The following is a 13,334-nucleotide window of genomic DNA, read 5'->3' on the forward strand; positions in this document are numbered from 1 at the left end:
GTACTTCCCTTTTCCGGTCACGTTTGCATCAAACTTTGAGTAAAATATATTTATCAGTCTAGTATAAAATAGGAAGGAATGCAATATCAATTTCATTTTTAATAATTCCTTGATATGAAAAAATGTTACCTAATGCTAGCGTTTCATTGTTTACATTGCATATGACGTCATAACTTAAATAACGTCACAAATAAAATCCCTAACAACAGAACCAAAATCGGAAACGTAACGGTATTTCTGTTTTGAAATTCAGATACGTTTGAATTAAAAAAAAATCATACAGACTTCGTCCCCTTTCACAGGTAATCATGCCTTCCTCACATTTTACTGTTTTCGTATGTTTTCCAAATTTTCATCTTACTAGCAGATGCTTGTATGATCTTGTGTTTAGCTGTTGTCTTATTCAATATTTCAATTTCCATGCAGTCCTTGTCTAACAACGTAGAAAGACAAACAACCGAACGAAAACACAACATAGAGTGAGCTAAACGAACCACACAAAAAGCATCTGAGGGTTATCTAAGATTATTCAAAAGGATAAGCAGATCCTGCTACACAAGTAGCACCCGTTGTTTTGCTCATGTAACATATGTTAGAACAATCAGGAGGTATACATTATTCAGTCGATCGAATTTGAGAAAATAGGTCATTACAGCGGTTATTACTATTCGAACATACCCGTCGCGAAAACAGATATTCCATAACGATAAGCTAACTAGTGATCTTTTGCGCCTGTCCCAAGTCAGGAGCCTCTGGCCTTTGCTAGTCTTGTATTATTTTAATTTTAGTTTCTTGTGTACAATTTGAAAATTAGTATGGCGTTCATTAACACTAGACTAGTATATATTTGTTTAGGGGCCAGCTGAAGGACGCCTCCGGGTGCGGGAATTTCTCGCTTCATTGAAGACCTGTTGGTGACCCTCTGCTGTTGTTTTTTATTTGGTCGGGTTGTTGTCTCTTTGACAAATTCCCCATTTCCATTCTCAATTTTATGACGTCAGCAGCATTTTTAATTTTAGGGGTAAAATGCAGTTTTTGGCTTATAACTCGAAAACCAAAGCATTTAGAGCAAATCTGACAGGGTAAAAATGTTTATCAGGTCAAGATCTATCTGCCCTGAAATTTTCAGATGAATCGGTCAATCGGTTGTTGGGTTGCTGCCCCTGAATTGGTAATTTTGAGGAAATTTTGCTGTTTTTGGTTATTATCTTGAATATTATTATAGATAGAGATAAACTGTAAACAGCAATAATGTTCAGCAAAGTAAGATCTACAAATAAGTCAACATGAGCAAAATGGTCAGTTGACCCGTTTAGGAGTTTTTGCCCTTTATAGTAAATTTTTAACCATTTTTCGTAAATTAAAGTAATCTTTTACAAAAATCTTCTCCTCTGAAACTACTGGGCCAAATTAATCCAAACTTGGCCACAATCATCTGTGGGATATCTAGTTTAAAAAATGTGTGGCGTGACTTGGTCAACAAACCAAGATGGCCGCCACGGCTAAAAATAGAACATAGGGGTTTAAATGCAGTTTTTGGCTTATAACTCAAAAACCAAAGCATTTTGAGGAAATCTGACATGGGGTAAACATGTTTATCAGGTCAAGATCTATCTGCCCTGAAATTTTCAGATGAATCGGTCAATTGGTTGTTGGGTTGCTGCCCCTGAATTGGTAATTTTGAGGAAATTTTGCTGTTTTTGGTTATTATCTTGAATATTATTATAGATAGAGATAAACTGTAAACAGCAATAATGTTCAGCAAAGTAAGATCTACAAATAAATCAACATGTACAAAATGGTCAGTTGACCCGTTTAGGAAATATTGCCCTTTATAGTCAATTTTTAACCATTTTTCGTAAATTAAAGTAATCTTTTACAAAAATCTTCTCCTCTGAAACTAATGGGCCAAATTAATCCGAACTTGGCCACAATCATCTTTGGGGTATCTAGTTTAAAAAATTTGTGGCGTGACCTGGTCAACCAACTAAGATGGACGCCACAGCTAAAAATAGAACATAGGGGTAAAATGCAGTTTTTGGCTTATAACTCAAAAACCAAAGCATTTTGAGGAAATCTGACGGGATAAAAATGTTTATCAGGTCAAGATCTATCTGCCCTGAAATTTTCAGTTGAATCAGTCAACCCGTTGTTGGGTTGCTGCCCCTGAATTGGTAATTTTGAGGAAATTTTGCTGTTTTTGGTTATTATCTTGAATATTATTATAGATAGAGATAAACTGTAAACATCAATAATGTTCAGCAAAGTTAGATTTACAAATAAGTCAACATGACCGAAATGGTCAGTTGACCCCTTTAGGAGTTACATGTGTATTGCCCTTTATAGTCAATTTTTAACCATTTTTCATAAATCTAAGTAATCTTTTACAAAATCTTCACTGAAACTACTAGGCCACAATCATCTTTGGGGTATCTAGTTTGAAAAATGTGTCCGATGACCTGGCCATTCAACCAAGATGGCCGACACGGCTAAAAATAGAACATAGGGGTAAAATGCAGTTTTTGGCTTATAACTATGAAACCAAAGCATTTAGAGCAAATCTGACATGAAGTTAAATTGTTAATCAAGTCAATATTTATCTGCCCTGAATTTTTCAGATAAATTGGACAACTGGTTGTTGGGTTGCTGCCCTCCAATTGGAAATTTTTAAAGAAATTTTGCCGTTTTTGGTTATCTTGAATACTATTATAGATAGCGATAAACTGTAAACAGCAATAATGTTCAGCAAATTAAGATCTACAAATAAGTCAACATGACCTAAATGGTCAATTGACCCCTTAAGGAGGTATTGCCCTTTATAGTCAATTTTTAACAATTTTCATTAATTTGGTAAATTTATGTAAATTTTTACCAAATATAGTTCTCTGTTACTAATGGGCAAAGTTCATTATAGATATAATTGTAAGAAGCAAAATCGTTCAGTAAAGTAAGAACTTCAAACACATCACCATCACCAAAATACAATTTTGTCATGAATCCATTTGTGTCCTTTGTTTGATATGCACATAGACCAAGGTGAGCGACACAGGCTCTTTAGAGCCTCTAGTTTTTTATCCCGAAATTAACTTTAATTTCAGGCTTCACCGAAGAAACGGAAGATTCGACAACTTCAAATTTGGCAGCGACAACAGGTCTTCGAAACGGTATGTTTCTTTTAGCTGCAAAATCAAACAAGTATAACAAAAAATTGTAAAACAGAAACGAAAAATACTGAGAGGAACAGTCAAACTCATACATCGAAAATGAAAAAAGACAACGTCATGGCTTATAAAAAAGACAAAGAGACGTATAACAGTATAAAAAACACAACATAGAAAACTTAAGACTCATCAACATAAACCCCACAAAAAACTGGAGGTGATCGCAGGTGCTCCGGAATACTAATCGATCCTGCTCCACATGTGTAACTCGTCATGTTGCTCAAGTTGATTCAAACCCGGTAAATAGTCTTATTCGGTATGTTCCTATAGTGAAAAGGGTAGTGGATTGTACTTACGACATAAGGAACATATCCGATATCATCTGCAAATGAGTTTTTTTTATAATGGTCAACCTAAAACGGTAAAAAATGGCAAAGCTGTGGAATCCACTATTCGTCGAGATGTTATAATTGTAAACTATTCAAGAAGCAGACAAAACAAAGTTATTTGCGTTCTTTTCGAGGCCTACTCTGATTACTGATCAACTTGGTGATTAACAAATGTGAATCTAACATACTTAACAAGATTCAGGTGTTTGTCTTCTGATGGAAGAAAACCATTTTTTTTGTGTCTGCCTTATGTTTGTTGTCATTGTATTGGCGTGTTTTTTCCTGATATGCAGATTGCTGCTCATTTGTTTTGTTATTCACACTCGATGTATTAATAAGTGTACTGGTATTAAATATGAGACCATGATAATCATATCGCTATAAGTTCTTCTTTTAAATCTACGCATCGAATTCAGAATCCGAGTTCTCATTATCATGATACTCGCCCGCACAAATTATTCACATTTTCAAAAACCTCGCAATAATTCTTAATTTGATTTCGTTAAAAAATCAAACAATGCAATGTAAACGGCTCAAATTTACAACAGGAACATACACGATGAACTTAACCACAAAACACAACATACCTACAACTGTAAATGTATATTCAATATGCAGATGAGGTTGATATATTGCTACTAAGATGACAGAAAATAATAATTTCAAAATTAAAATCGTCTCGTTTGTCATTGATTCTGCTACTGTTATTGCTGATTATGTAAAATTCGAGGTTTACGAATACAAATAACATGAATAAGGCGGAGTTTAAAAAGTGGTGTTGTTCTTTTTCAGACTTGATTGTCGGAATTGTTGTTTCGATAGTTGTGATAATACTAATACTAGTTGTGCTTCTAGCAGTATTCTTACTGAGGTAAGCCTTTTCATGAATAGGAGTCTTTGATCACTTAGCTATTATAAAAGACGTTAATTAACAAAAGTGTAAAAGCCGAACACATTAAACATTTCCACGGCATAAATATCTCATGTACAAATTCACTCTTAATGTATAGTTCATGCTCTTAAAGTGTCGTTTGCTCCTGTTTTACTGAGAATTTATCTCTTTTTAGCGTTTTGGTTTTCATGCGTTCTTTATCTTTTCACTTTTTTGGCATTCCAAACATACTTTATTGATGGAACCTGACAATAATTTAGCACAGACCGTCACATAGTCCATATTACACGTTTATATTGTATATCATCAAGATTAAAAGATTACAAACTAATAAAATAAAATAAATTCCAATATCTGTATTAGATAATATTGTACCAAATGGTGAAAACTTCAGATGTGTTTTACGATTCGATATTTTCCTGCATCATAATTACAATGGAACCAAAAAGGAGAAGGGTATTTAGTCGTTGTTTTTTGTAGGAAATATTCAAATGACAAGTTATCATTGAACACAGCTGGTAGGGAAGACCATTACACAAATGAAATGGACAATTGTACAATAATTTCAGACTATCAACAGTTAGATAAAGTTAAGAATAGAAAGACAAAAACAAAAGCTTATGATCAATTGCATGTTAAACACCCAGTAGAGTCTTATCAGACTGATGACCACTCCAACACGTTGTCTTCAAGAGAGGAACATAACAAATATGAGTCAATCGAAAACACGAACGAGATAGATATTAATAAAGTTACTTTAGAGTATGAAGTGTTAGATAAGACACAACAAGATAAAATAACGAAAGCGTATGATCAGTTGCATTATACACATGTTGTAGTCACGGACTCGACTAACAACCACTCTTCCACAATTATTGAAAGTGAACAGAAACACAAAACAAGTACTAACACAACTTCTTTAGAATACGAAGAGTTAAAAAATGCAGAGAAAGATAAAAGCGTAAACGTGTATGATCAATTGAATATTACAAATGAAGGTAACTTTAACTCGAACATGTCTAAGACAATAATTTCAACAGCGGAACATATCAGCAATAAATCCATTGGAGCAGCTACTGCAATAGACAAGCATACAGTTACTTTGGAATATGAACAATTAGATATAGCAGGAACAGACGAAGGCATTAACGTGTACGATCAATTACATGTCACACCTTGACCAGACAAACTTATTATTTGAAGTGAAGAATATAGCTAATATAACCTTCACATGATCTAATTCATTATAACTAATAAGTCAAATCTGTAATTTATTTTCCATTACATCGTTAATTAAGTAATGTACATATATTTTTAATAATAGTTAATATATAGAGTGGCAAGTAATGTTACAAGCAATAAGATTTGTTTTCATATTTAGATATGTACATCCTAACTATCACCTGCTATGTTTCATAATTTTACTTGAAAAATTGTTATGAAAATTGTCTGTAAAACTAATAAAATTTTCTACTGGATTTTTCATCGATGTCCATTCATAGTTATTTCCAAACACTTCTTTATTATTTTGACCTTTTCTATAATTTTTTCACTCAAGACTTTTTATTTCTCTTAGTTATCTTGTTCCGTGTGCAACCTTGTACAACCTATCGAATAATTCATAACTCTTGCTTGCTTTTGTGTGTCCTTTTGTTGATTCGCACTTTCATACTGTTTGTATATATGCATCATTAGAAATTCCTCTCACATTTAATTTTACCTTTAAAACATCATGAACATAGTGTTCACAGAACGTTGAAGGTTTTTCTAACAGAAACGATATATTTGGATATTATTAATAAAAACCGATTTTAAATGTCAATTCCATTGTCAGATATCAGGTGATTCCATATATAAAGGATTTCTATACACTTTTTTTTTTGTGATAAGGGAGATAAATTGTTCCTTCCGATTTAAACAAGTCATCTCAACTATAATATAAGATATGTATTATAGTTTTCTTGACACTGATCCTAAACATATAGGGTTCTACACTTAACCAAATAAACTACTAGATATATAGCTACTTCAGGTATACAAAAGGTCACTTACGGTTTACTCTTTCAACCTTATGCAAAATGTCCCAAGGCATTATCGTGTGCACGTCTGGCGTATTAAATTATAATCATGGTACCTTTGATAACTATTAAAAATGAAGTTATAGCAAAGGTAAACTTATATTATGTGAAATATATGGTTAACCTTGACCGCAATTCAAGGTCATCAAGCTAAGGTATCATATTAAACGAACTTAAAAGTCTCTACTATGTATTGTTAATAATTTATATTACAATACATACATTTTTAACATTAGGGAGAAAAATCACAATAAATGGTGCTGCACAAATTCGAAAAAAAACAACATTTCCTGCTACGTCATATCGCAATTAACAATTTAATGAAAATCGTTATGTATAACAGTTGCTTAAGAGTAGCATACACAATCAAAAGCAAACAAATAAAACATGACCGTGCACTTTGGCCTTGACCTCATTGTTTTGGTGGATCCAGGACCTTAGATAAAAAACTTTGGTTAATTTCACCTCTGTTTATGAGTTACTTTTACATTTCACTTATGTCAAATCTATAAAGGGAAATAATTCTCATATGGAATCTCTAGATACCTTTGTATCTTTCGACAAAATTATTCAGAAGATCCTGATGATAAATGGAGCAAACTGGTGAAGTTATTTTGTCGTAATCCATTACGGTTGCAATGGACTAGAAAACAAAAGACAAATAGTGTTCGGGGATATAACTCTTACAAAGAGATGTGTTCCTTGAGCGAAGCCAATTTTAATTTTCTGCCTATACTTAAAACGTAATTATTTAATTTCTGGTAATTTTGATCAGTGTTGATAAAAGTAACGACGATTAATATTTTACTTGGTCACCTTATCATTGTTATAAATATTATCATTTAAAACATGAATGTATGTGAGTATTAAACTTTTCTTAAGTTAAATACTAACATTTATATGTTAATTATATTTATGCCGTCATACTTTTTTTTCATTTCTAATAATAAAAGGAAATATATGCGGTTGTCTTCTGTCGTATCGTGAAGCATTTGGTTTTTTTTAGAATTGATGAATGATGCCATTCAGTTCGATCAGATATAAAAATAAGAAGATTTGGTATCATTGCCAATCTGGATATATTATTACAGACATAGCTGGTTACCCACATTAATTGATTGTTTTTTTCTTTCTTGCGCCTTTCGCTGGTTGTTTTATTATCGTTAACCCTACGTCATCCTTTATTCACAATAAGGCTAATATAGATATTAAAAGATGTGGTATGAGTGTCATGAGACAATGAGACGACCCTCCATCCAAGTCCCAATTAAAAAAGGAAACCATTATAGGTCAAAGTCCGCCTTTTACCAAGAGCCTTGGCTCACACCTAACAGCAAGCTATATAATGTACCAACAATGGCTAGTGACAATTCAGACAAGAAAACGAACGGTCTAATCTATATATAAAAAAAATGAAACGAGAAACACTTGAGCTGCACAAAGTTTTGCAATAGGTGCAATATTGTTCCGACAATGATTATACATATAATCTATTATTTAATGAATTTTCCTTTTATTATGGAATGTTCTACATTAACTCTTCTTGCACGAAACTTTTCTTTGACAAATTTGTGTGATCGCGGATTACTGCATTTTGATCGCGTAGCAGTTTCCCAGTATATGATGTTGCAATAGGATGTTCAGATGGATATATGGTATCGACCAGTTAGTAACAATCACGAGGACACGGTATTATCTCGTGTGGACTGATCGCATCCATATCAAAATGAATTGGTCTGGAAAGTTCTTTCTACATTAAATGAAAGTGTTCAAAATAACAACATCAGTCTCTACATTTCCATTTGCTTTTTTTTTTAACAAAAAAAAAAAAAAACTGTGGTAGTAACGAAATTACTGAAAGACCTTTTTTTTAGAATGTGTTTTGTTATCCTTAGTGGGACTAATCGCATAGAAACAAACATTAGTTTTCTCTGAAACCCAAATAAAACCAATATATATAGTTTTCTTTGTATCAATACTATTTTGAAAAGCAAATATATTATATAGAATAAATATAAGCATTACTGCACATAACATTTTAGATATTTTCGATATAGCTTTAACAACATTTAGCATGCTACAAAACAAGGTTCAGCCAACCATTTTTTTCTTAAGCAAGCAGACCTTTCATCAAAGCTATATATCGAGCGCACCAGGTTATACTTAAATTTCAACACGAATTTGATAACGAGAACAAAGCGATCTAAGTGACCTCGACAGATTAAGCATTAGCTTATAAAGGTAGCGTTCGTCTAAATGTGGCATTTCATTATTAATTATGTATTAGTTCTTACTAAAAATAATCGTAATATTTTCGTTATATTGATGATTTTATTTAAATAGTCTGTCTTTCTAACCTCATATTTATTTAGTTTTTTTTTCTTTTTTATTCTGGATATACAGGGGCAATAGTAAATAGTTATCAAAGGTACCAGGATTATAAAAATCACAACAGTAATTATCATCGGAACGATATTGAACGTATTGTAGAACTATGTATAGTTATTTCTCTTTGACGAAATCTATTTCAGGATTAATGTAATTAATAAATAAATTTGAATCCACATCTTCATTGATATTACTTGCATTAATATTTTAAATACTCGTTGAATTTAACTTCACTTTTTTTATAGATTTATATATTAAATTGTTGAATTGAAGTTAAACTCCATCTAGTGTATTCAAAATTCACACAATACAATGGAGTAAAAGGGTAGAATTAATTAAATACAATAAACATTTACAATTTACCTCACTACTTATATTTGGTTTCGGTATCGGTTTCGGTTTCGGTTTCGGTATCGGCTCACGGTGAACATGTCTAATAAAGCAGTAAATGCACTCTCAAAGTCCAACTGAAAATATGAGTTCGGCGTTATGACGTCGATGTAAGGCAAAAAAAAGAAAGAAAAAATATAATAGCCTTTCCAGACGTCATGATTATTTGGACTAATAGTATCTATGAACAAAAAATTTTATTTCAACTCAAAACTTTTAATACACACTTAAAATACCGATAGACTTATTTACTGAAAAAAAAGAAGATGTGGTATGATTGCCAATGACACAACACTCAACAAGAAACCAAATGACACAGAATCGAAGTAAACAACTATGGGTCACAGTACGGCCTTCAACAATGAACAAATCCCATACCAGATAGTCAGCTATACAAGGCCCTGAAATGAAAACATAACACTATTCAACCGAGAAAACTAATGGCCTTTTTAATATACAAAAATTGAAGGAAAACACAAATATATAATACAGAAACAAACGACTTCCACTGAATTACAGGATCTTGACTTGGGACAGGTACATACATACAGAATATGGCGGGGTTGAACATGTTAGTAGGATGCTAACCTTCGCCCTAACCTTGGACAGTGGGTGTAACAGTACAACATTAGAACGAACTATACAAATTAGTTGAAAAGGCTTAACGCGTCGGATGGTTAAAAATACAAATACTACAAATACATGTAGACGTGATCGGGTACTTATTCATCACAGCAATCATAAGACACTAAGTACAGAGTACTCGCAGTTTCTGACAGCTAGTCCAAAGACATTAGCAACTAAAAAAAAAGATCAGGCATCTAGGACTAGTAGTTTACTTTCAAATTCTAAAGTAATATGATACACTGAATGACATTTGAATAATTATTGTTTTCTTTGTAATACGACACACCAATAACCAATCACAGCATGATGTGACAGTTTGCGATTTGACTAATTTTTTTTCTCATTGTTTTATATTTTTGCAAAGGGCGAAGAAGGTTTACTCTAATTACACGTTTAATTAATGTATGTGAAATACATTTGACGCCATCTTTTTTATTTGTATCTGATCAAAACAGATTTAATGATAGCATATTTCAAAGTTTATAACTCAATTTGTCTATATTAAACCAACAAAAAAGTACCACCCTTGACACGCAAAATATGTTTGAACCAAGAAAACACACGTGAACATCTGCCCCCTCCCCACAATCGACATACAAAATAGTAATATCCATGTTTAATCTCATTTATATATATATACATTACACTATTTTCGACCCGTATTTCTGAAAGATCTGCGAGTGTGTTAAATAATTATTCTGTGTTAGTGTGTTGTCTTCCTATTGACATATTCAATAATAGTTTTTTGAAGAATTATCACCGCCGTCTACGTTTGACATACCAGTTTTAATTAAATGACTATATTGACCTGAACGATTTACATATCTAATAATTGTACGTGCATCAAGTCACTGGATTTCCCGAAAAGACTTTAACATGAACGGAGGCATCTTTACATTGTTCTTATAAACTTGATATAATTATTTCCTTATTGTTTATTTTCTAATTTTCTCGTACCCAAAATAACATCTGAATTGATTGTTTTCTTTGTAATCAGAAATAACTTCCTTTTTTTTAGATAGCAACAACTTATATACCATGAAGTTTAAACATGTGATTTGTGTATTTTGTTTTGTTCTAATTGTTCTCTGTTTCTAAGAAAGGCAAACAAGGTAATGCGTACTCACAAGTTAAAAGTGAAATATTTTGTTATTAGTACAACAAGCGTACTGTCGTAGGAATATGAGATTTGTTTTTTTCTTTCGGCGAAATATTAAGATTAAAGATTTACACTTAAATTACCAAAAGCACCAATTAAAATGTTATAAAACAAATTTATCAAATCATCATACATATTCTACACATAACACAGATGAAAGTTCAATTAGAGATAATCAATACGTGAATACAGACATGTATCATATGTTGATATGGTTGATGAGGTTGTTTTCGCCGATCAAAAAACACACACTCTTATGAGAAGATTAAGAGTATCGAGCATCTTTGACATGGTTCTCTCTTTTAGTCACTCACTCTTATTGCAGGAAATATTCAAAGGAACAGTAATCATTTGATTCAGCAAGTCGAAATTATCGTAACATAAACGAAAGGGATACATCTAACGACACAGTAATTTCTGACTACCAACAGTTAGATGATATAAGTGATGAAGAGAAAAAAAAACGAAAGCTTATGATCAGTTGCACGTTACACGTATTGTAGAACCTGACCCGAGTAATGACCAGCCCAAAACCTCTTTTTCCAGAGAAGTATATAGCAACTATGAACTTATCGAAGACTCGATAAATGTAAATAAAAATACAGTTACTTCGGAATACGAACAATTAGATAAAGCCAACAAAGATACAAAGATGACAGCACATGATCAATTACATGTTGTTAACCCTGATCTAACTAACTGCTCCTCTAAGACAATGGTTTCAAAAGAAGAATATCTTAAACATGAACCAATCGAAGAAAATACTGCAGTGAAGAAGAATAAAGATACTTTGGAATACGAACAATAAAAAATAACGACACAGATAAAAGCGTGAACGTTTATGATCAGTTGAACATATAAAAACCCTTGACCAGACGAACAAGCACTCTTAAGACGTTCATTAAATAATACTAATGGAAAAATAAACATGCAATGCGTAATCATGTTTCATGTCATCGTCAATTAAACAATATTCACACATTATTTAATCCTAATTTCAATATTAGTTAAAAAGACAAAGAGATCAGTTAATTTGAGCAATGCATTAAAAAAGAATTAAATGAATTAAAAGGTAAATGTATAACATTGCTGGAAGCTCTCGTCATTGCTTTTTTTCATTTTCCTTCATATTTCCAGACATTTTACCGACAACTTTTAAGTACCAACAATACTTCTCGACTGCTGTCTTTAACATTTGACTTGAAATCTTGTCCTGCAAATTGTCTGAAAAGTAATAAAATATTGCCGTTAAAATGTATGTGTGTAATAAAGTGAACAATTAACGACAACACCGCGGTATGACTTTGTTTTTTTCAAAATATCAGGATAATACAGGTATTCGGTTCGACACAATACACGTCTTAGACCCTAAAAATATCACAAGGACTTCATTAAACAGATATATTTGTTATAATGTTGTGAAATACAACAGTAACACACTCGAAATAAAGATGTAGGGAATAACGCCGTTATCATTTTTTATAAAAGATATCGACAAATTCTAATAACTATTTTAATCTTTTTACAAAAACACGACATTTTGCCAAAAGGGAACAATTAACAACATGAACACGCACTGGATTAAATGAACAGACCCCTAGTTGGAAACAGGAACATGCAGACTGTGATCAGGTTAAACATAGTTGTGGTTATTTAACACTACCCCTAATCTTGGCCAGCATTTAAAGAAACGGTAAAACACATTGAAAAAGAACGGACATAATTAATCTACAAGATACACACAAAGATAACTTAATCTGTCACTTTGTTTAGGGATCTATGCGTAAATTTAATTGATGAGAGCTAGCTTAAATCATATTTTTAAATAACAAATATACCAATTGTTTTTTTCCAAATGTTATTAAAAAACTACACTTCAAATGGATAGTGTAAGCATTTGCTAAGGTGTTGGAGTTATAAAATGTTAAACAATTTCCACAAATATGTTTTTGTTTACTGCATAATCACATGATGCAACAAAAGATATGTGTCTTTACCCTATTTGCCTTTAACCTTTTAAAATATTTACATTCCACGTTTGCTACCTATGTAATAATAAACTGACTGTCAATACATACGTAACGTTTCAGATAAATTATTTCCTGATGGTTTACTTTAAGATGATATGGTACACTGACTGACATTTGGTTATTGATTGTGTTCTTAAGTAAATAATTTCTTATTTTAGATAAAACACTTGACAATGAAAATAATAGCAGACAGAACGTACGGGTTAGGCAGCCCTTAAGC

This window comes from Mytilus edulis, chromosome 12, assembly GCF_963676685.1.
Source record: "Mytilus edulis chromosome 12, xbMytEdul2.2, whole genome shotgun sequence".
NCBI classification, from domain to species: Eukaryota; Metazoa; Mollusca; class Bivalvia; order Mytilida; family Mytilidae; genus Mytilus; species Mytilus edulis.